This window comes from Rattus rattus, chromosome 3 (genome assembly GCF_011064425.1).
Source record: "Rattus rattus isolate New Zealand chromosome 3, Rrattus_CSIRO_v1, whole genome shotgun sequence".
In the NCBI taxonomy this organism is placed as follows: domain Eukaryota; kingdom Metazoa; phylum Chordata; class Mammalia; order Rodentia; family Muridae; genus Rattus; species Rattus rattus.
Window position 1 is genome coordinate 188,256,073 of NC_046156.1, and position 25,985 is coordinate 188,282,057.

The window sequence follows — 25,985 nt, forward strand, 5'->3', positions numbered from 1 at the left end:
GGCACTGAGTGTTAGGAAATTTCCCCAGATATTGACTTCTTAGCATGCAGTAAAACCTGTTCTGCTGTTCACACACTTTCATTTGGTTGAATTTCTCCTTTTCGTTTGTCTTTTGACCCCCAGTGTTCTGGTTTCAAGTGGCTGTGAGGCAGTTTATCACAAGCTGGCGACTTAGCACTTCACTTTTCCACGGGTCTAAGTCTAGTGCCAAGGCTCTGGTAAAGTGTGTTTCCTTTGCTCCTGGTACTGTCCAGCTCAAAGTGGCTCCAGATATAAGTCCAGTTTCAGTGTTGACATCCATGTGATCTTCTCCTCAGATGTTGTGTTTTCTCTTCTTTCCTTTTCAAAGATGTTTTCACTGGATTTAGGACCCATCCATGCAATCTGGGGGCTGTCTCAGGTTAAGATTTTCATTATTTATGCAACAGTCCTTTCCTAAGGAGGCCATATTCAAAGTTCCCAAATGTTAAGTCATAGATATATCTCCCTGAGGATCATAATTCAACCTACCACATGAGGGCTCTTTAAAATGCAATGCTTAGGGTCTACATTTGCAGGAAACTTCTCACATATCTTTGTTGTGTGACCAATTTCAACTTCAATTTTTACTCATATGAAATTCTGTTTTTCCTATCAATACGAGAAATTATATTTATGTTCTTAGCTTCCTGAGCTCTCTGCTTCCCCCAGCATTTGATATAATCTTGCATACAATTAGAGCCTCTTACAAAGTTTCATAAGGTACTGAGTGTTCCAAAAAGTTTTTTATGTTAAACATTAATTATAAGTTAGAGAACTGATAACTTCTTTTCTTCAAGTATCAGTTAGAAAACTCTAGAAACATTATGCTAATTACAGTTCCTGGGAAGTTACACATCGTGGACTCAAATTTCTCTTTTATGGGCTTAATGTAGCTTGACACCTTACCTCATGGGAGCTACAATATGGAAAAAGACATAAAATAATGGACTTGATGGGTTTCTATCACAGCAGGGCCTGCAGTCTTGTACCAAGTTTCACACGGCAGCCCAACTGTCTCATCAGTTCACCTCTGGGCTGTTGCTGCATGTGAAGGAGGCAAAATAAAGTCTATCAACAACCACCCATAGAAAAATAAAATTGCTGGTCAGGAGTAGGATTTTGGAAATCTCACAAACACCAAGCCAAGTTCCTTCCTGGAGCAAACTTGCCTTGTCTTTGGTTGTGAGAAATGAATGAATGGAGAACAGTCATATGTCAACACGATAGTACACAGCACTCATTACAATAGGGAGTGCAATAAATGGAAAGGGGAGAGAAGATTCAACAAACTTTCACAGGCAAGCTATTTCGGTTTCAATTGTTATGCAAAGGAGCCGAATATCCCATTTGGGAACATGTCATTATTCTACGGGTATTCAGCATCTGTTTCAGACACCTTGCCAGTTAGGATTCAAGCTATCAATGAGACTATTACCAGCTCTCAAGGAAATTTGAGGATTTCATTGATGCCTCATGAACAAAATGATGAAAAAAATAGATAACTCATATTTCTGCTGCTAGATGCTTCTGCTATGAGATGCCTCTTCATAACGAGATTATCTTTGGGGTCCGTAATTCCTGAAATAACGTCTTGCACAGGTATAAGGCTTTTGCTAGAATTTCTCCAAGACAACCTATGACAATAAGTTACCATTCCCATCTGTGCCATTGTTACAGCACATATGGAGACCAATTGCTAGAGGAGCCTCTTTCCTTAGTTCATGCCAAGGAGTTCCCTGATGAGCTTTCTCCATCATTGGGACATCAGGACACCAAGAATCTCTAATGTATTTCTCTTTCCTTGCCTAAAAGAAAAGCTAGTGGCTTGAAATGTAGCCTCGGGTCAGAAGTCTTCTGTTTTTAGTAAGTAGATGGCTAGTTTATTAAATAAACAGTGACTGGGAATGTTCAAAATGGGCACCTTATCTATCCTTTAGAATCATGACTATCAGCCTTATTTCACTGTCACCCAAGCACATGGAATAACATGCTCTCCAACCTCATCAATGGATCACAGTAAGACAGCCTTGAGAGTCCCTTTCAGGTCTGGCTGTCCAAACATTTAATTAGGTGTAGCTTCCTGCACACTTGATGCAAGGCCCCACCTTGCTTTCAGTGTGAATATCATCTATGACTGCACTTTGTCTCTTCTGAAATGAGGAGTAAGACACTCGAGAGGCAATCAGAGCTCGGCCTTTTTTTTTTTTTTAATACTACCTCGGTCTTCCGTGACTGGCCACTCAACAGCTATTTCAACAACTTTGCTCGAGAAAACCTGAGTAGCATTCTCTCTAGTTTTCATAAGAATGTCTCTGTCAATTTGTGTGTGTCACGTTAGGTACTTTATGTCATTTAGTAGCAAGTAGGACTGTACTTGGCCGTCCCATAAATGTGCATCACCAAGAAGAACGGCAATGGCTCAAGTGTTCTTCCTGAAGAGCAGCCTCCTGAATGTGCAGAAGGGCAAGGGATGCTTGCTTAGCATTCAGATGATAAAGGAGCAGTAGATAGGAGGAGTTCTAGTTTATTTTTTGAGAGCCCTGTTTATTTAGAAAAGGGAGAAGAAAGAATATTGGAATCAGAGGACCAGGACACCAGCTGGTCATGAATTTGAAAAAGATCAGGGATACATGGAAGGAGTTGAAACGGAGAGAGGGAGGGAAATGAGGTACATACAGTGCTTGCATATAAAATTCTCAAAAAAGTTTTAAAAATGCATTTTAAAAAGCCTATTGGTAGGAAATAAAAGGAAAGGGACTAAGCCACTGCCCAAAGACTATACCTGGACTATTGGAATATCCTAGTAAGCTGGAGAATAAGTCCTGCTAACTGAACCCCTAGTGAACTAGACTGTTTGGGGGAGGGAAACAAGGAGAAAGGGGGATGTTTGCCCGAACCGGAAAGGAATAACATTCGGTATATAAAAATACCAGAGGAAGAGGAGAAAGGGTCTTAAATAACTAAGTAGGTGCATGTAGTGCTACTGCGGTGGGCAAAAATAGATAGACTTTACCTCACATTACCACCACTCAGATTCATGAAGTAAAGCGCTGCCCACGATTACCCAACCTCATCAAGAATGGATCATAGTCAGATAGCCTTAAGAATTCCTTTCCCTTCTATCTGTACAAATGTTGACAAGTGAATGACTCTTTTAAAGAGAAGCCAGCTTCTCCAATGCTGCTTTAAAAGTGGGTTCAGATGCACTCATGAGGACGTGAGAGGCAGGAAGCATGTTCTTTTATTTTATATACTTTTACAGTGCTCAGGCAAGAGGCACTGGGGGATGTTCATTGTCTTTGGTTAAATCCTTCAGAGAACTAGCCCATATCTGTGAGAATACTTTGACTGTTTTTTCTGGTAAACAGGGTGCCCATGTAACCCCTGATCACCATGAACTCAGACCACATCCAATCAGTTGTCACAATACCTCAGAAAATAGAGCTGTTTAGTGTGTGGTAGGAAGTGTTCAAGAAATTGGAGAACTACTCTGCCTCTTTGGTGACATGAGAAAGGTATGCCCACTCAAGGGGGAGCTATCTGGCTATATATTCCCATGACATATGACAAGCAATTTTTGATACTAAGTGCTAGTACATAAAGAACTAACTTTCCATAGACCATCCATGATGAAAAATGAAACCACTCTGAAGCTTTTCTCTTGCATTTGCTCTCTGAGGGCCCTCGTACTCCAAAGAAAGATGCTTGTTTGAAACTCCTCATAGATTCCCAGCTACAGTAAGATATACTCAGAGCAACTACGCATGATATCTTTGCGGCACCCTCGGGATGATACGGTGTGGGCACGAGGTGTAATCCCTCACTGGGTATATTTGAAATCCCAACCCATTACACTGACTGCCTCGGCAGCTATTTAAGCATGAGATAGTTTGCCCTCAGCTTTATTAATGTGCTTCATGGACCATCTGCTTCAGCTACATGATCACTTAAAAGGTAATGGAGTTTACAGCTGAGGTCAAGAAGAAGGCTCCTAAGCAGTTTTGAATATTGACTTGGTCTTAGGTAGGTAGGAATGAACAAAAATTGAACGTGGAACTGGAACAGAAGGTGACATTTTAACAAATACTTACTTTAAATTAGCAGAGTAGCTTACAGATATTTAGCATTTTTCCTCCCCACTAATAAGAAAAAAATCTACGCACAGAAGGGTTAGACTCTTTAGAATACCAACAAAGCTTTCATAATCCAAAACCAAGTGGTAAACTGCCTCCAGCAGAGCACTGCCTTTGGCCTCAGCCACGTGACACAACTATAAAGGCTCTGAGAGACAGCAAAGGAGGGTCAGGCCATCTGATAGCCACACCTGCCGGCGAGACAAGCTTTGTTTTTTCCCTCAAGCAAACATTTTAGCTGTGTCCCAAAAGTCGGTCTTAAGTGCCAGCTCTCTGTGCAAGGTGCTATTTTAGACACCACAGAATACGAAGAACCAGATTTATGGCCTCCAGACACTTTATCTCTAAGAGGAAGTCTATCTGTAGCACAGAGTAAAATATTAACGTTGGGCGAGCAAATGCATTCTCTGATAGATAATGCAGTCTGTTCAGTTGTCATTTGGGCTGAGAATCCCGGAGAGGAACTCCACCACATGGCGCTGTTGTGTAGAAGAGGCGCCCCCTGGAGGTCTCAGAGAACTACTACTTGCCTTCAGCACACAATCTCCTGTCTTTTCTACTACCCCAAGGCTCTGTGAAGATAAAAACTGAAGTTCGTGGAGATTCCGAGTTTCGAGCACTTAGTTTAAGGTATGTAGAAATGCGTCAGCAAACACAAAATTAAAAACAATAAATTTTCTAAAGTCAAGACAGACCACAATTTTTACACACATGTGTGTGCACGCACACACACCCACACACCCACACACAATTTTATATGTACATACAGTCATGTTTCTGAGTATAAACATCCTATACAGATGAAATAGTATCTTTCTTATAATATCTTACCTCCTCACCTCCACATCTTCAGTAGAATATTTTTTTTACATTTTCTAAGTCATATCCTTTAAGTTTCTAAAATGTTTAGAAATGGCTAAGTTCTTAACTAAGTTGTTGTCTCTAGTCCTCATTGCACATGAGAGCCTTTAATACTTTTGACTACTGTTATTGTATGACTTTGCTTTTATGTGTAAAATTCTACACAAAAGTAACTATTTGACCCTAATAGCCCCTCTGTGATACCTCCGCCCTATCAGAGAGAATCCATCTACTTATTTAACAAGGATTTTGCTCTACCTTGAGCTAAATAAAATGTTTAAATACCATCATGCTTCCTGAACCCATTGAAAGATTCCGAAAGAAGCATTTTCTTAGCCTTGCAGACTTGTGGCTTGTTCTAAACTGTATTGGATTTGTACACGATGGGCATGTAAGACTATACTAACGCCAGCCAGTCCATGTATTTTCTCCCTGAGATCTTTAAGCATGGTTTTCCTCAGTGTCACATTCTTCCTGGATAATATCACAAAGTGTGTGCATTTATGATTCTTCCTTAATATCTTATCTAATATCAAATACTTACAGTAAAAGGTTAAATGATCATTTACTCTCAGCATGGTAGTCAGCATCTACCTTTGGCCTCAGAATCCGTTACATGCCTATTAGTCTCCCTTAGTGCAAGGTTGAAGATTTGTAGATTCGAATTACGAATATTATTTTTCTCCCCCAAGAAGTTTCTGTGTTCCTTGGCTTAGTCCTTCATATATCTACACATTCCAAAATAAGAGAAAATAAAACGAACAGGTTGTGATTTTAGCTCATGGCTGAACACACAGTAAAAACTGACCTAAAAAGAGTGAACTGGGAACCCACACACAGAAGAAGTGTGACTCTGAGGAATTTTGTATCTAACTGAGTAGTTTGTTTTATTGGGTGGTCCTCATGTGATTAGACATTTAACAACTGATCATCACTCAGTAAAGCTTGCTTTTAAAAGCTTAAGAACTACCCCAGATATTTTACTGATGTCTTCTGAAGTTCGAAGAATCTCATTCACAAACAATCATTCCTATTTTCTCAGGAGAACATAGGCAGTTTTGTTCACTCCTGTGTCAGCCTGGTTTTAGCACTGACACTATGACTGTGATCACAAGTACATGGGAGATTACAGTGCGATAAGGATGTTTTACTTTAGCACTTCATATTAACCACCCATGACATTTCTGAGAATTCCTTCTACAGAACCACATTATAGGCTGTTGATTTCATCACAAACTATACCTGCTGACTCACCTAAGGGAAACCACAGAAGAAACATGTGGAATTATATTTGAATCAACACCTGCTCTGCCCACTAGTCTCTCCTCCCAGATCATGTAGAAGACACCAGCACTCTGTTTTCAAGGTTTAAAGAAGGTTCTTCTAAGTGCAGAACATTTGAGAGTCGGTCATCTTACTTTCGTGTCCCTCCCCAAAGTAGTTTAAAGGAAATAGATTAGGAAAACATCCTTAACATTTAAATCAGTGAGTTAGAAACAAAATCCAGTATAGACCTTGAAGACACAAAATCGCAACAACAAAAATGTCAGGTCTGGTATATCTAAATTAATGTATCTTAGGGAGCTCAAAATGAAGACAACATTTTCCCCTAACCCATGAAAGGTTCTAGCATACATTTCAACAATTTAAGTGACCCTTGACATCACTGAGGTCCCTTAATGTCAATCTCTTCTGACTTCTCCATTCCTGACTCATGATTTTCTCATCACAGTCCCAAAATGAAGAGTCTGTTTTGAAGGTTATTAGCTTTTTCCTACCCTTGCTGGGAAGATTTCTCTCTGCTAAAATAGCAATATAAAAAAATAATAACTCTTGCCTACCAATTACTGAGATCATTATAGGATCTTCTATTGGACCATCCTCTAGTTAAATGTTTAAAGCTTAATTAAAATGCAAATTAACAGTAGACAGTATTGCAATTACAGCAATGGTGGGATGGGGCTTAAGCCAGTTTTATCCAAAAGTGCAAATTTTTGGAACTGCAATTAAATGTGTAATTATTTCCATTTTTATAGAAATTTCCATGACCTCAAAAGGAATCAGGAAAACCCCAACTAAAACTGAGCCAGACAGATATATCCAGCCTGCCTTTTTTTTAAATCACTGTAGAGAGAGTCACAATTTTATTGACCATATTTCATCTCATGCTGTTGAATTGATTTTTCCTAAATTGCTAAAATTAGGTGGATTAATTATATACCAATGCTCCGAGTTCTTTCTAGGAAAGATGATGGTCATTTTATGACCTTTAGTAACTGACTAATAAGGAATCAAAATGTTTAGTTTGTAGAGAGGCAAATGCTAAATAGCAACATGATTAACATTTGCCCGTCTATGCATAAGAGTAGGAGCAGCATTCACTCATGGCCATATACAAAGTATGGGAATGCACAGCACATGTGACCCACCCTTTACTATGATAGCATGAAGGAGTCACTTGAGAAACCAAAGATGATAAGACATAAGTTACAACAAGGCACAAGCTAATGGTCTCAAGAAGGCAGAAAGCCCAAAGAAGGAAATAAAATTAATATTCACCAAAATTTCAAAGTGAAATGCATAATAGGAAATAGCCTGCAGGGCATATTAACTCATCTCTATGAGATAAATTGTTCTTTAAAGTTACATGACATACTTAGGGGGAAAATATTAGTATATAACGAATGGTGGAGAAGTTTGTATACACAGAAAAAGCAAAAGAATAATGATTTTAAATGTTCTTTCCCTAATATATTTACTGTTTCTAAGAAATCAGGACAAGCAAAAACACAAACAGATGAATAGTAAAGACAAATAGCAAGACAGAGTTCTGAGTATCTCTGTAAGGACAGAATGTTCTGTACTGCCTTGAAGGGATGTGACTTAGCGTCCTTTTCTTGGTTTCTGTTGGTCAAAGGACATCTTTAATGAGCAATGACCTAGGCATGGCTTCAGCATCTTGACATGGCCACAAACCATCTTGACATGGAGATTCAGAACTGATAATATTGCTTCTAGTTCTGGGCAGTCTCAGGAGGGTGGAAAACAGGTTAACTAGTTGGCTTCTCTTCACCATAGTTTGAAAGCAACGACACAACATGAAAAAAAAAAAACAACAACTCTATCACAAAGGTCCTGTGTCACACTATGAATAGTGTCTGTTATTAAGGAAACACAGCTTCTACTTGTCAGTGGGTCTTTCTATAAAAGAATAACAAATGATGGCCATTTTCTCTAATTTTTTAACTTCTTTGTGTTGAACTCAAACACATTCTTATGTGATAAATATAAAAGCTACCAATTAGAATAAGATGCATCAGAAAAAGGAGGTGATTCTAATCCGTAAGAAAATCCTAAATAAAATACACAAAAATAATGACAAAAGCAGGTACTGAGGAGATGAGCGTTTACGTTTTAATCTCACTGGTTATTCAAAAATGCAAAGTTAAACAATGAGATCCACTTATAAATAAGAAAGGTAAAATTATAATATGTATGTCTAACAAGCAAACAACAAGCCAAACGGGCTTATGCAGAATACAGTGGAAAGGTCTCTGACCTATATTTTCACAGCTGGTGATCTATTTTAAGTAATTCCAACTTCAAATAAAAAAAAGGTTTGCATCCAGATGCCAACTAATTGATTATATGAAATACAGAGAAATTACTAACAGTGAAGAAATGGGGCATATATTATAGAGTCCTTTAATCACACAGAAAAGCCTTTAAAATGAAAGACTAAGTGAAAAATCAGTATTTTACATTTTAGGTTACTTAATGTGTATATGTACGTTTGTGTTCATGTGTGTGTATGTGTGTGTGTGTGCATGTGTTCCCATACACAAGTGCACTTGTTGATATCCACATTCTGTAATATGTTTAAGACAAGATTATTGCCTCATAAACAGAAGTTATTATTTAAAAACAAAATGTTCATTATTTTTTAATAATGCTATGCACAAGAACAAAATGTCTTATTGCATTTATTAAGTTTGATGTATAATCCAAGGAAGCAATTCAGTGAGTAAAGAGTCTGCCACACAAGCACGAGGGTCTGATCAGATTCCTTAGCACCCACGTAAAAGCTGGGCATGGGAACATATATCTATAACCATGGCAGATGGAAATGAAGATAAGCAGATCTCTAGGTCCCACTAGGCAACCAGTGTAGCTAAAATAGTGAGATTCAGGTATAGTGAGAAACACTGCATCAGAGAGAGAGAGAGAGAGAGAGAGAGAGAGAGAGAGAGAGAGAGAGAGAGAGAGAGAGAGAGAGAGAGGGAAGAAAAGAATTAAGAAAGACATTACAATGTCAATTTCTGACCTTTACATGTGCCTAACACAAACAAGTGATACCACACTAGAAGAATCAGCCAAGATGGCCACTAATGGATAAAGGGAAAATCTCACACACACACACACACACACACACACACACACACACACACACACACACACACACACACTTGGCTCACACTATCTAAGGATTATGAATTCCAAATATGGTCTATACATGACTAAGTTAAGCCAATCTTCAGTGTAGACAGACCACTCATTTAAACATGGAAAATATACAACTTTCAAGGCATCATGTAACACATTGGACTTTGATAAACTAGGTGTGTTTGAAAACAGACTGTTCTTCTGTATTTGTGGTTGATTTTTACTGATGTCATGGATGTCACAAAACTCCATCCAAAAGGGAATTTCACAAGATTTTATTTGCAGACTGCCTTTCCCAGAATCCACAGCAACCTTGGATTGGTCTTCCATCACTGTCCTACCATGGACTTGGGACTCTAGGGCTGTGTCTTAGTATCTTGCTTCTTTCCAGATTCCTGTCAGTTCCTTCTGCTGTATTAAATGTATCTCAGGTGCAATCATCTGACATGTTTGCCTCTACCATGGTGGAAGGAATTATTAAGATTGACTAATAAGGAATTAGTTAACTGTTTCTGTCTTGCCTCCACTTATCCAACATACCCTACTCAAGAAAATAAAAGGAAATATAAATGAAAGGCAGCAATTAAGTCATAGAAAGCAGAGAAAGATTTTCATAGCTTGCATACGAGTCTATAGGAAATGGTTTTATTATTTGATGATTTCGTACATGTATATAATGTAGCTTGGTCATTTCTATTTTGTTTTATTATTTAATAAATTTATTTTTCTTGAGAAACACATGAACATTGCCACCTGCTTGTGTTTCCATGTGCCACCTTTCTCCCATGTTCTCCAAATTACTAATCAGTTTAAATTATTAACTCCATGACCATGTGTGATGGTTTGAATAAAAATGGCCCCTGTAAGTCTTTAGGGGGTGTCACTATTAGGAGGTGTGGCCTTATTGGAGTATATGTGACTCTTTTGAAAGAATTACATCATTTTGGGTTAGACTTTGAGATCTCAGAAGTTCAACCAGGCCTAGTGGCTTAGTCTCTCCCTACTGCCTGCAAATTCAGATGTAGAACTCTCAGTAACCTCCCCAGCATTGTGTCTGCCTGTGTGTCATCATTCTTGCTGTGTTGATAATGGATTGAAAAACCTATGAAACTGTAAGCCTTCTCCAATTAAATGTTTTCCTTGGTAAGAGTTAAAAAAAAAATTCTTAGGCTGAAAGACGATGCAGTATGAGGAGAAACCATATATGAGAAACATGTTCTCTAAAACTCTATTAGGATTCTCTAGTAGAATGCTTTCATTCTTCCTTCCAATGTAAATTTATATAGAATGAATTTATAGGGGCCTTTGGGAAAGTTAATAACATTAAAATCCAAGTGTAATATCTTTCTCAAGTAACAAGTCTAAACACACTCAACAGCAACTTAATTCTATCAACTTTTAGAGTCAAGAAATCAATTTCAAAAAATTCTACAGTTTATAATTTATTCTAAAAAAAGCATAAGATGAGGAAACAATTAGTAATAGTTCTCCTTATTCCTAAACAAAATATACTACAGACTAGTTTGGCCAGTGAATAAGCAGAGGCCCAGTGGTCCTCACCTGTTATCTCAACAACTAGAAAAGTGAAAGCAGAAAGATTCTAAGCTCAAGACCAGACTGCACTACCCAGAGAGACTGTGTCTCAGAAACAAAACGCAAACAGACAACTAGAAAAGCAAAATGTTCAACAACATAAGCCAACTGAAAATTCTTAATGTTTCTCAATTCTAATCATCTTGGAAATTGAACCAATTATAAGTTGACTACCCTGTGTTGTGACTTAGCCAGAAATGGAAAGGATCTTTGACATGTATGCAGAAGCAATCTATAGCATCCTTGTGATTGTTTGGTTCTTTTTTCCAGTTTTAGTATTGTTCCTCTTCATCATATTCATTTTGAAGACTACTAGTTCCCTTCTCTATTTTTTATCATAAAAGATGGTAGCTACTTTTTAAAGTATTCTTACTAAAGAGCTGACAGAGTCAACACAAACTATTACTTTACTTAAAATAGTTTCTCTTGAAATATTAGACAGATCTAACATACACATTTTATTGTATGATTATATTAGAAGTACATTAGTCCAGATCACTAATGACATTAAAAATCCAAATGTAAGTTAGCTCCAGAGGAAAGAAAAATTATTCAAATCAATCAGGAAGGAAGAAAGGAAGGAAGGAAGGAAAGAATGAGGGAGGGAAGGATAGATACCAAACATGTACTCATTGCTTATTACTATAAAAACAAAATGTGACTGGCATTCAGTGACACATGATTCCTGTTACCTCTCTACAGTGAAAGTAACCTTGGAAATAATCTAAGTTATATCAATGTACTTCTGTAAGAGACATTTTAAGGCCAAACATATATTTTTAAATCTTCTTCAGTTATTTAAAAAAATCTGTGTCTAACAGAATTTTTATTAATCACATTTCCATTTATTGAGTTACTAATATTAACTCATGTGAGTACTTGAATAAGATGAACTCTTTCTACCACATAAAACAATTCTTCCCCTTACTCTTCCTTTTCCTCTTCCTCTTTTGCTTCTGCTTAGTCTTTTCAATAAGTTTACATGCAGAAAAGTACCAAAAGCCTAGTGTCACTGTTTTGACCAATGGACATACACAAATAGTTCATGACTGTACTATGATGTGGAATGTTTCCATGTTCTGTAATATGTTCTTTTAGTCAAGCTTTCTTCCCAAAAGCAATCATTTATTTCTCTTTTAATGTTTCATTATTTTTTGTTTTGGAACTTTCTGGAGATGGAATCAGACAGGGCATGTTAAGGCTTTTTCTTCATTCTTTAACCCATCATTATGCCTGTGACATTTATCCACATTGTCACATGAACCAGAGGTTCATTTCCATAGATTATATTACAGTATATAGGAGTGACGGATTCTGTTTACATATTGTCTTGGTGATAAGTATGTGGGATTTTTCCAGTTAAGTGCACAGTAACTCCATTTTCTTGTGAGCATTTTGTGTCATCTATCTTTAATGTTGGCCTTTCTGGTGTGTGCACAGTACTCTCTTATTGTAGTTGTCAATGAAGTTCCCCAAAGAATAATGGTGTTGATATTCCTTACTGTGTTATCTGGACATCTGTGAAACACTTTATCTATTTTTACTGAAGTTGGTAGAGAGATCTTTTTCTTATTCTGTGTAGAATTCTTTGCTTAAAATTGACTCACTCCTTTGTCAGATGTACTTTGCAAATCTTGCAACTCCATCAGTGACTTGCTTACTCATTTGCTTAGTCATGCCTATTAATGAGCAATCTAATTTGTGAGTCTATATGGTTATTTTCAAGATCCTGTTGAAAACATCTTGGCCTATCACTAATTTAAATGTGTGTATGTTCCACATTTTCTTCTAGTCATATTTTAATTTTTAATTCAGTCTCTATTGTGAATTAATTTTCCCTTGTGATACGAACTTGGAGGTGAAGATTCAATTTTTCCGTATGTATATTAACTTATGCTCGTATCATTTACTAACTCAGCTTTCCATTACTTCATTTGATTACTTTGCCATCTTAAAAATTCAATTACTATATAATGTGTGGATATTTCTGGACTCTGTTTTCCTTTACCCATTTGTCTATTCATATGCCAAAAATTACCTGGCAGTATTTCCCCCAGCTGTTGTAAGCAAAAATGTCTCTAGACACTGCCTAATGTTCATATGGTTAAAATTGGCCTCATTTGAGAAGCACTAAGTTATACTGAGCTCGATCAGACACAGACACAAAAGATTCTACCTAACTTGATAGATCTCTAGGTGGTTCCCCGAGGTAAGGCATGTATTTTTACACTTCAGCTACTTAATTCAACTATTCAGACCTCCCTGCCTATTGGGAGGGATGCCTGAACCTGGATCACTGTAGCAAAATTCTATAAACTTGGGAGCTCAGGGGCAGCAAGAGTTTATGTTGGGAGTTCTGGAGTACAAAATGGAACACAGTGGAGCAAATGTGCCTGTGGTACGGTGAAGCATCTTTTGGGTACATGCACAGGAGTACGGAGCTGCTTCTTGAGATACAAGTATTCCTAATTTTCTGAGAAACCGCCAGGTTGATTTCCAAAGTGGCTGTACAAGTTTGTACTCCCACCAGCAATGGAAGAGCATTGCCCTTGATCCAGCATGTGCTGTCACTTGAGTTTTTTCATCTGAGCCATTCTGACGCGTGTAAGACGGAGTCTCAGAGTTGTTCTGACCTGGATTTCTCTAATGATGAAGGATGGTGAACAATTCTTAGTGTTTCACTGACATTAGTGATCCCTCCAGTGAGAATTCTGTCTCTGTACCCCATTTTTTTATTCAGAGAGGGGAGAGAGACAGAGAGAGAGAGAGAGAGAGAGAGAGAGAGAGAGAGAGAGAGAGAGATTCCATAAGTTCTGTTATTCTAGAGAACCTTGGCTAACATCCTGGATGTCTTTTCTCTTGGTTTATATAGTGTAATGACAGATCTAAAGCGCAGATACCACTAATGTCCAGCTTGGTGAACCAATGAGTTTATTGGTTCTAATTAACAGGAGTAGAAATAAGTCAAATATAATTTCATCACCAAAGTCCTTCCCAGCATGGATGAAGGCTTAAGAAAGGTGGAATCCTAGAGTACAATGCACGGCTTTTAGGCAGCTCAACAGGTTGAAGAGTGTTCTCTCCAGTTAGCCCAGTTCATCTGAGCCCTTTCCAGACAGCTCTACTGATATCTGCTTCTTCAGGGAAGCATGGCTTGATTGAGAATGTCTCTCAGAAACCATTAAGGCTTGTATAACTTTGGGGAGGGAGGAACCTAGTACATCTGATCAGTTTCAGTGACTTCCTAAAGCCCTTGTGTTGTTTACATTCTTAAGAGAACATCACTAAATAATAGAACGTTTCCCTTCCCGTTAGGACAGTGGTTCTCAACCTGTGAATTACTATTCCTTTGAGAGTCACCCAAGACCACCAGAAAACATATGTTTACATTATTATTCATAACAGTAGCAAAATTACAATCATAAAGGAGAAACTAATTTTATGATTGTGTGTCACTAAACATGAGGAGCTGTATTAAAGGGTCAATGCCTTAAAAAGTTTGAGAAGCACTGCTTTTGAATATGCAAAGTCCATTGAGTTTGCCTCCAAGATAGTATTTTTATCTTGGAGTAAGTTGATAGTATTTTTATCTTGGAGTAAGTCAAATACGAATTTGACTTTTATATGATAATGATGTTCTAATGTAGATTGTTTGTAGCAAACATACCACTGAAATGGGAAACAGAGAGAGTATAAGAATTTGTACATGTGAGAGTACATAAGTGTAGAAACTCTATACTTTCCACCATTTTTTAATCTACCCTAGAAATTCTAGAAGTAAAATGTATTAAATACAAATAAATGACCCAGGAATGTACATATAACAAATAAGATAATTTATTAACTCATGACCATTGTTGTTGCTCAAATATTACCATGTGTTGTTGTTTTCCTGCTCAACCTTATCCTTTCTTTCTTTTTTAAAATTTTTTTTATTAGATATATTTCTTTACTTACATTTCAAATGGTATTCCCTTTCCCAGTTTCCTGTCCATAGGCTTGCATCCTTACCCCCTCCCCCATATGGGTGTTCCCCCCTCCACCTCCCTTACCCCCCCAAACACACCCCTGCACTAGGGGTCCAATTGTGACAGGACCAAGGGCTTCCCCTTCCACTGGTGCCCCAACATGGCTATTCTCTGCTACATATGCAGTTGGAGCCCTGAGTCAGTCCTTGTATAGTCTTTCAGTAGTGGTTTAGTTCCTGGAATCTCTGGTTGGTTGGCATTGTTGTTCTTCTGAGGTTGCAAGCGCCTTCAGCTCTTTCAATCCTTCCTCTAATTCCCCTAAATGGAGTCCTATTCTCAGTTCAGTGATTTGCTGCTAGCATTGACCTCTGTATTGGACATGCTGTGGATGTGTCTCTCAGGAGAGATCTATATCTGTACCCCATTTTTAATTGGGTTATTTGGTTTGTTGGTATTTAAATTCTTGAGAACTCAGGTGTCCCTCAATTATAGAATAGATGAAAATGTGGTACATTTACACAATTGGATACTCCTCAGCTATTAAAAACAATGACATGAAATTTGCAGGCAAATGGATGGAACTAGAAAATGTCTTCCTGAATGAGGTAACCCAGAACCAGAAAAATTCACATAGTATATACTCATTTATAAGTGGACATTAGCCATAAAGTATAGGATAACCATGCTACAATCCACAGGCCAAAAGAAATTAAGTAACAGGAGGATCCTAGGGAGGATGCTTGAATCTCACTCAGAAAAGGGAAATAAAAAAAGGCATAGGAAGTGGATGGAGGGAGGGACCTCGGTGGAGGAGGGGATAGGGAGGCAAACAGGGTTGGGAATCAGGTGAGGGGTGAAAGGACTGAGAGAGAGAAGAGAAATTTGGGGGGGAGGGCATCTCTAGGACAAGCCAGAGACCTAGAACAGGGGAGACTCCTGAGAGAATGTGGATGTGACCCTCGCTGAGAAACCTAGCAGCAGGGAACATGGAGCCTGAAGTGGTTATCTCCTGTAGCCAGACAGGACTCCCATTGGAGGGAGGAGGACACAAACCCACCCGTAAAACCTTTGACACAAAATTTGCCCTTCCCACAAGAATATGCAAAGTTCATTGAGTTTGCCTCCAAGATAGCCCCTTCCTACAAGATGTACAGGGATAAAGATAGACAGACTAAGGAAATGCCAACCAATGACTGGCCCAAATTAAGACCTATCCCATGGGAGAGAACCAACCCCTGTCACTATTGATATTCTGCTATGTTTGCATAACATAACTGTCTTCTGAGAGGCTTCCTTGAGCAGCTGATGAAACAGATGCAAAAGGCCCACAGCCAAACATTATACTGAGCTCATGGAGTCTTATGCAAGAGTTCAGGAAAGGATTTCTTCTGGGGGAGGCAGAGGGGTCAAGCACACAACAAGAAGACCTATAGAACCAACTCAATTGATTCCATGGAGGCTCACAGAGACTGAACCACCAACAAGAGAGCACATATGGACTGGACCTAGGCCCCCTATACATATGTAGCAGATGTGCAACTTGGTCTTCATGTGGGTCCCCTAACAATTGGAGCAAAGGCTATCTCTGACTCAGACTCTGTTGCCTGACATTGGGTCGCTTTCCCCTAGCTGGACTGTGGGAGAGGATGTGCTTCATAGCAAGTGCAGATTGGGTACCAAGGGGTGAGGTGAGGACTGGGATAAGAAGAAGGATGGAGGCTGTGATCAGGATGTAAAGTGAATAAATAAACTAATCCATTAAAAATTAAAAGTGTTTATTCCCTTAAGGATGATATGATATGTAAGGGTGTAAAGCTAACCCATGGAGATAAGTGAAAAAAAAATACAGAGCAATCTGGGGAAAGGTAATACAGGCCCATGGCAATGTTGCCACAGCATGTGTCAATTCTGAAGTGATCTAACTGTGGAGTCCACTGGACACAGAATCAATATGAAGTTGTACCCCTCATGGATTTAAACAATGAAAAGTAAATAAATAAAAATAGATATGATTTTATAAAAAAAAACACCCTGAGCTAATCTAACAAAAGATTACAAGCATTAGACCCAATTAGTAAAATTAGAGATGAAAAGGGAGATATCTGTTACAACAGATATCAATGAAATCCAGAAAATCACTAGCATATACCTTAAAGACGTACATTTCATTAAACTAAAACATCTGAAAGAATTTGGTTAAATTTCTATAATCATATGATGTAGAAAAACTAGACTAAGATTTATAAACAATCTAAGCATAGCTATAACAAACAAGGAAATTGTAGCAGAAATATAAATAATTCTCCAAACTTACAAAAGGCCAGACTTTGACAGTTCAACTGCTGAATTCTACCAGTCCTGAAAAGAAATGACATCAATGCACTGCTAACTGCTCCACCAAACAAGAAAGGTAAGGATACTACCAAACGCTTTTAGACAAAGTCAATGTCACCAATTCCCAAAGAACGTAAAGACACAACATAGAAAATTATAAATTAATCTCCCTGATAAACACAGACAGAGATATTCTCAATAAAATATTTATAGCCAGAATTCAAGATCACACCAGATGTCCTTCACTCTGATTAACTTGTCTTTATTCCAGAGATGCAAGGAGTGTTCAACTTATGTAAACCAATAAATGTAATCTACTACATAAATATACCTAATGGCGGGGAGGTGGGAAGGAGTGGGTTTGGGGGGAGCACCCTCATAGAAGCAGGGGGAAACAGCAGGTTTCTGGAGAAGAATCTGGGAAAGGGAATAGCATTTGAAATGCAAATAAGAAATCCAATAAAAGAAAAAATGTAAAAAAGAAAAAGAAAGAAAGAAAGAAAGAAAGAAAGAAAGAAAGAAAGAAAAGAAAAAGAGTGAGTGAGTCATACAATAATCTCAACAGATGAAGAAAAACCTTTGACCAAATCGAGCACCCAGACATTATAAAATCCCTAAGGAAACTAAAAGCTATCCATGGCAAACTAGTAGCTGATGTTGTATTTAGTGCAGGAAATTCACTGGTGCTTCTTTAAAAGGGTACCAATTCTACCTGTGATGGCTTCATTCTCATGACCTAATCCCCATCCAAAGGTCTCATCTCCTAATACCACCAACTTGGAGAGTGAGTACTTTAGTGTATGAGTCTTTTAGAAGATACAGCCATTCTGACCACTTCAGAGACACTGAATAGCTGCTAAGTGCTTATATGGATGAGGAACAATCAGACTCAGGACTCCTAAAACCTTAACCAGACAAGAAGTAATTCTGAGGCCTCTAACCTCTTCATGTGAGTCAGAAATATCACAGAATGACAGGGATCTTCATCTCATTTCTACTATTTGTTGTTTTCTGTACAGATAGAGCAGAAGATTTTTCTCAGTAAGTTTACTTCTTAAAAGACCTACACACACACACACACACACACACACACACACACACACACACACCACTGTCATTTACTATTGCGAACTGTACAATGAACCAATACTGTGTAATGTTTTTCCCATGTGCTCTGACATGCTGAAGCCTTCAGCTATTGAGTAAGCTTGGAATATCTGTGAATGACACCTCTTTCTGATTTTTTCAAATGCTTTTTGTGCTGATAAAACTCAATATGGAGTTCAAAGCAACTTTTTCTTTAACAGCTCATATTGCCTGAGGTATGTTATGTAAGGACTGCAGGGTTTTGTGGTATTAGAACATAATGAATATAAGGATAGAGACAGAGGTAGAAAATTAAATGAGAGCTGCAGGTGAGAAATACTGACCAAAACTGGTTAACAGAAGAGGTAGACAATACCTGAAACTCTTTAAATGTAAATAAAATTAAGCATTTGAATGGACATTAGTAAATTACAAATGCTATTATAGTGATCAAATACTATAAGTATGAGCCTTGCCTTAACCTCTTCCTTCAATGTTTTTAACTAAATCTCCTGGAGAAAATGAGCAAACATGTGTTTGCACCTCCAATTGCACGATTAAGGCAATATTCTAATTCCTGAAAAACTCTTTACAACAAGATTGCTACTATGATTCCAACCAGAAGCCATTAGCTTTGTCTTCATATAAGAAGCCAAAAATTCTACTTCGTAAAATAGAATTTCTATTCACAGCTGCTTATACAGGATATGCCTCAAATAAGAATTTCTTGCAGAAATTTGAACACAATAAAGCTTCGATGTGTGGTTAATTTGTTGTTTACGAAAAGGAAACATCTTCAAGATGTTCCAGTGTGAAGCCCATTCCAACAGTGACTCATGGTTACGGATGTGATTAGCAAGCTGACAGAGCGTGCAGCTGCAGAAAACGTCTAAATTACTGTACTCCTTCCTACAGTATCAGTCCTTCTATGCCTATATCACAGATAACCCCTCGACTGGAGCAGGAATTCTTCATTTAGCCATAGTTCACTAGCCTGACAATTCTTTTTTATCTTACTTCAGATCAACAAGCATTTATTGATAAAATAAATTACATATAGAATCTCAGTGGAGCAGGAGCAGAAAAAAATGCACATAGATCATGCATTTGTCCACAAATGAACAGTTTGCAAGATGCATCAGAAGATATTATTATTTTTTCAATAAAAACACAATGGAAGCCTCCAAAATATAATATGCATTCATGCTTGATTAGAGAAAAAAATAAAAGCTATAGCATGAACTTTTTCAAATGTGAACATAAGCAGAAGACATGTACAAAAGGCTTGAGGCAAATGGCAGACCTGGAGGGTGTCTCGGCACTGAGCCTTCTTGTTGTTTTTAAAAAATGAATAATTAAAAAATTCAACTCAATAAGCTTGAAAGGCTCAACAGAGAAACCAAAAAAAAAAAATTCAGTGGAGTGAATCAATAAAAACAATGAAAAATTATGACATTGCTTAAGAAAAAATAAAACAAAAACTAGTTATTCATTTAATGAGTTAGGAAAAGATCGATAAAACAACTCTAAGGGAGGAAGGAGAAATGAGTTAGAAAATATGAAAACAAGAGAAAGGGACAATAAAATAAGCAAACGTCTGCAAGGCTAATAGGCAAGAATGATACAAATGTTATTGAAACAATGAAGCAGACAACAACCGAATGAAGAAACAAGATTGAACATACAGAAGAGGAGCATGTAAAGCCTTTTTGAATAAAATGGTGAAATGGTACAGAGGCGACAACTTAAGAAAATGTTCATTAATACAAACAACTGTCCCATGAGGAACCAAGAGTACAGAATACACTAGCACACCTACATAGCGGAAAAACAAGGAAAGGCTTTTAGAAAAACCAACTTATTTTTTTCCCATCTTTATTAACTTGAGTATTTCTTATTTACATTTCGATTGTTATTCCCCTTCCAAGTTTCCAGGCCAACATCCCCCTAGCCCTTCCCCCTCCCCACCTGTATGGGTGTGCCCCTCTCCATCCTCCCCCCATTACCGTCCTCCCCCCAACAATCCGGTTCACTGGGGGTTCAGTCTTGGCAGGACCAAGGGCTTCCCCTTCCACTGGTGCTCTTCCTAGGCTATTCATTGCTACCTATGAGGTTGGAGCCCAGGGTCAGTCCATGTATAGTCTTTGAGTAGTGGCTTAGTCCCTGGAAGCTCTGCTTGGTTGGCACTGTTGTTCATATGGGGTCTCAAGCCCCTTCAAGCTCTTTCAGTCCTTTCTAAAATTCCTTCAAAGGGGGTCCCGTTCTCAGTTCAGTGGTTTGCTGCTGGCATTCGCCTATGTATTTGCTGTATTCTGGCTGTGAAAAACCAACTTATAAACAAAAGGAACAACACAAAGGTGGTTTAAGGAGTATATTCATTTGAAATTATACTATATTCTAAAACATTACAATATAGATAAGCCATGGGCAGTCACTTATTCATTTTATATAGTCTTTATGTATCTGGTGATAAATCTGATACTGATTAGCTCAAATGAAATACAATATCTAAGGTTTAAAATGTAGCATTCATATATGAGAGAAGCATGCAATGTTTTTTTCTGGAATACCTCATGTGGGATGACTGTTTCTGGTTCCATCTAGTTATATATTGTTTCTTATTTTCTTGAAAGCCGAATCATACTCTATTATGTAAATATACCAGATTTTCGTTATCCATTCATCAGATGATCGGCGTTTGGTTCGTTTCTAGTTTCTGGTTATGAAAAATAAAACAGCAATGATCATGGATGGGCGAGTATCTCTGTAATAAAGCACAGAAAGGGTCTTTCGAGTCTATCCCTCCAACTGATGTAGCCGCACGTTGTGGAAAGTCAGTTTTCAGCTATGAGGTTACAGCAGTTCCCATGGGAACTTTACCAGTTTGCACTCCCACCAGAAGTACATGAGTGTTCCCCTTTCCTCACACCCTTACCTGCTGTCATGTCTTGTTTTGGTTTGGTTTATTTATTTGCTTGCTTTTTTTTTTTTATCCAAGGCATTCTTACTGGGAAGAGAATACCCACAGAAGTCAGATAATTGATAAAAGGAGAGGAATAAGTCTTTCAAGAATAATGAAATAGAATATAATGCAACAAAGGAAAGTAGAGGGAAACAGAACAGGAAGGATATAGGAGGGAATATGAGGAGAGATAAGTAGTATAAAAAGACATTTGAAAATGCCATATAGAGGCCTACTTCTTTAGAAGCTTCCTAAAATGTAAACATATATAAAAGGAGTTTAAATAGAGTTACCCTATTATGGAGTGGGGGTGGGAGGGTTCAACTACACTACCAGATAAAATGCCTACTATCAAGAATAATTCTCTTTCTTTTTTAAGTTGTTGACCAGTGGGATTTCATAGACCCTTACCCTCAAATATTACAGACTATCACTAACAATAGTGATTAACCTACAGAATTCAATAATAAGACAGTAATATTTAAGATGCCACATACTTGAATCATAGAATATAGAGAAGTCTAGACAGTACTCAATAAGATGCCTCTTCCCCATTGACTAACAAACTCTGGAGGAGGCAGTGTGCACTGTGGAAGTAGGAAGGTAATCATAAGTTTTACCTGCCTGTGAACCCCTCAAACTACAACAGTGACTGGCCTGACAAGATATGACCATTGGTACAGTAGTGGCACAAATGTGTGGGAACAATCAAGCACTTTTTAAAATTGATTGTTTTTAATGTCTACCCCACGAGATATAATCCATACCTAATGCTGTGAATGAGACCAGAACCTAACGCTATGTAGGTCATGGGTCTTAGGAGAAAAGATAACACTATTATTCTTCTAAGTGGGCATAGCAATAAAAGAATTCCTAATGACTTACTGCTGTGCCTATGGATCAGTGTATCACTCAACCATCATCACAGAATCATCATGCAGTGCACAATATCTAACACAGAGGCCTAAAACTTGCCAACTTGTAGAGAATGAGAGAGTTCAGATGCTCATTCCTAAATGGGGTACCTACAGTCCACATGTTCCCTCAAAGCTTAGGGAGCTATGTGAAAAGGGGAAAAGAAGGATTATAAAATCCAGCGGCAGTGAATGACTTCAAGGAAACTGTTTTCCACACACAACAGGGCAGATGTATATAAACTCATATACTAGACCTCTATAGACTCAAGTCAGACAAAATGTCAGCATAGCGGAGGGGATGTGAGGTGTCCCACATCTATCTGAGGATCTATTGGAATTTGGTTACTGCTAAAGAAGGGAAAGTGAGTTTACTTCAGTGGCATAACATGTGGTATATTGACCATACTCCAGACAGGTCATGAACCCAGGAATATTTGGGCAGCTCCAACTATACTTGATAGGTTTACAGGGGATGGGAATGAAGGTGTCCAAATGGAGATGGGGACAGTGCAGGGGAATGACACAGATCTGGAAGGAGTTGGAGGAAGGTGCTGAATGTGATCAAAATATATAAAATTCTCAAAGAATTTTTAAACACTATTTAAAATAAAATTAATTTATACATTTTTGGGGGGGTTAAAATTAAAACATTCCTTGTAGACAGGATAAAGTGGGGTTGAAATTGTTGTGTGTGGATTAGTGTTTCGATCACTCTACTGGAATTCCTGTCTGTCCACAGGAGGTGACCTCTTCAAGTTCCCTATCCCCAATGTAGTGAGTCACAGATAAAGTCACCCCCATTGATTCTTGGGCACTTCCCTTATCCCTAGTCTCATGGGCAAGCACCAATCCCCAACACTATTAGTGATATTTTGTTATGCTTGCTAACAGGAGCATGTTGTCCTCTGAGAGGCTCCACCCGGCAGCTGACTCAGACACATACAGACACCCACAGCCAAACAGTGGATGGAGCTTGGGGACTCTTATGGAAGACTAAGAAGAAGAATTTTGGGTCCAGAAGGGGATAGGAACTCCTCAGGAAGACCAACAGAGTCAACTAACCTGGACCCTTGGAGCTCTCAGATTCTGAACCACTAACCAAAAAACATACACAGGCTAGATCTAGACCTCCTCACTCATATGTGTCAGAGATCCAGCTTGACTATCATGTGGGTCCTGAACAAATGGAATGGGGGCTATCCCCAAAGCTGTTGCCTGTACATGGAATATGTTCTTCTAGCTGGGGTGTTTTATCTGGCCTCAGTGGGAAACAAAATATGTATCTTCACAGAGACTTGATGGGTCATGGTAGGGAGGATACCCGAGCCCCTCCCCCTGGTCAGAGAAGAAGGGGAAGGGAATAGGGGAAGGATTATGGGGCAGTGTAAAGGGAATAACATAAAATTAATATAAAAACATAAAATTAAATTTAAAAATTAATACAGACCTAAGTAAACTATTTAAGTAAAATCTGAGTACATTTAAGGAAAAAATCACTAGATAAAAGTTACAGACACTTTAAATAATGAACGACGGAATTATTATTTCCCCAGGCAATTCCTTTCCTTGAAATGACTCAAGAACAGCATGTTAGGGAATTTTGTCACTCTTAATAATAAAGGGGAAAAAAATCCAACAATGGAAATGTTGTGGTGCTATTGCCTGTTCCGAAAGATAAATGACCAAGAAAAGACCTGTCTATGCACAATACATGTGCATTTCAAATCTTTGGACAATGTATAATCAAGAAAAGCCACTAAGACAGTGGACTTGTACCTGCTAGGCAAGAATTGAGATCACAGTGGGAGGACAAAGGTCTCAAAGCTAAACTCTAAGTTGAGAGTTGAGACAGACAAACCATTTCCAAATGAAAGAGCATTCAAAAGTATTCAGTATCCCCTGAACATCACCTTTGTCTGCATGGGCATTGAATCATTTCTGCCCTCCTCATTCTCCACATGCCATTGGTGCCATGTCAAACTATAGTATTAACTAAGAGAGAACAATTAAAATGCCCACACAAAGTGAGCCCTCCTTCAATGAATCAACGTCTGATGAGAAAGAAGGTGGAAACCCATTAAAAAATAATTTGTATTTCTGTTCATGGGCTGTTTCTTACTTTCATGACACCTTTAAAACAGAGATCTTCTGTGTTGCTTGTACAGTAGGATGGGGTACAAAGTCACACAAACGGCCTCTGAGGAAGAGAGTGGACCTGTTCTGCTTTGACATACGGGAAATCGCTCACAACCAAATGCCTGATCATTTCCAATTTCTATTGCATTTGACTTTCTAACTAACCTTCTCTTTTTCAATATGTTCTATAATATAACCTTTTCAGAGGCTGAATTTAAATTAACTCTATTTGAAAAGTTGGGTTTTTTTTCTTTCTTTCTTTTTTTCAGCATCCCTTGTTGAATTTTAAGATACCAAATACCCAGGATTTAAGACTTCTAAATTACTATAATTCACATCCTTCCGGATCTGTTATAAACCTTGCTGTAGACATGTAAAGACTGTCCAAGTTTAAAAATGGATAATAACAATCTTGGGTAATTGGTTGAGAAACTAATGCCATTATGAGATTATCAGTCCATCAGATAAAAAAAGAGAACCAGGATCCCCGTAAAAGATTGCTTCTAAATGATGCCATGTAGGCCAAATTTTTTTAAAGTGCCGTTTAGGATGCTCTCCAATGAATGTTATACCCTAACTCAGCATGGTTCATAGTTATGGATTATGAAAAAGGCCAGAAAACTGCAGCTGTAGGGCTTATAGCATTATTCCCCTAGGTGCAAAGATAATTTAAACAGCAAAACAAATGTCCTGTAACCAAGATGGAAATCAAATCTGAACACCAACTTTGACTCTGTGTTTTTTTTTTTAATCTGGATAACAAACTCACCCCTGCCGCACCACTGTCGATCCACCCACACATTCCTCCTGTCTTTCAGTGATAAGTGTGGCTAAATCTTTTTTTCACCAATAGCAAACTGATATAGGACAAGCAAGTAGGAAGTTATTTATATTGTCTCTGTGTTGTTTGGTTTCTTCCCCTTCCTATATAGCATAAATATATTGCTCTCTAAAAGTATGTGGCTCTCTGCCTAGATACTCTCGCTGTTTTGTTTATGTGCTTGGTGAGAATCTGTTAATAACACTTAAATTTTGTTATGAGTGAATCCATCAAAAAGTCACTAAAGCCCAGATCAGTAAATGTTGTTTATGCCCTCAGCATCTCCCCTCTGAGAGACAACCCAGGGACAGGAGAAAATCCAAAGAGGATTGTGAGAGGAGTCGCATCAGGGAGCTAGATTTGAATTGTAAGTATAGGGAATCGTTTCCTATAACTTTGACATCCAATAGCAGCCACATTTATAGAAATGTCGCGGTCACTGTTAACAGTGCATCTAATCATAAACAAATAAAAACTGCAGAATCCAGTGGGCCCTAAATCCTTGATATTAAATACACTTTAAAGGGACAAAATATCCTGGGCAGAAAGAATGTTCATTGGATAGAGTTCTTGTGTAAGCATGGTTTGGGGAGAGACCTCATCTCAAACATAAAATGGAGAGCAATTGAGGAAGATACCTAACAGTGACTTCTAGCCCTCACACACACATGCATGTTAGCACATGCAGGCACTATGCGCGCACACGCGCGC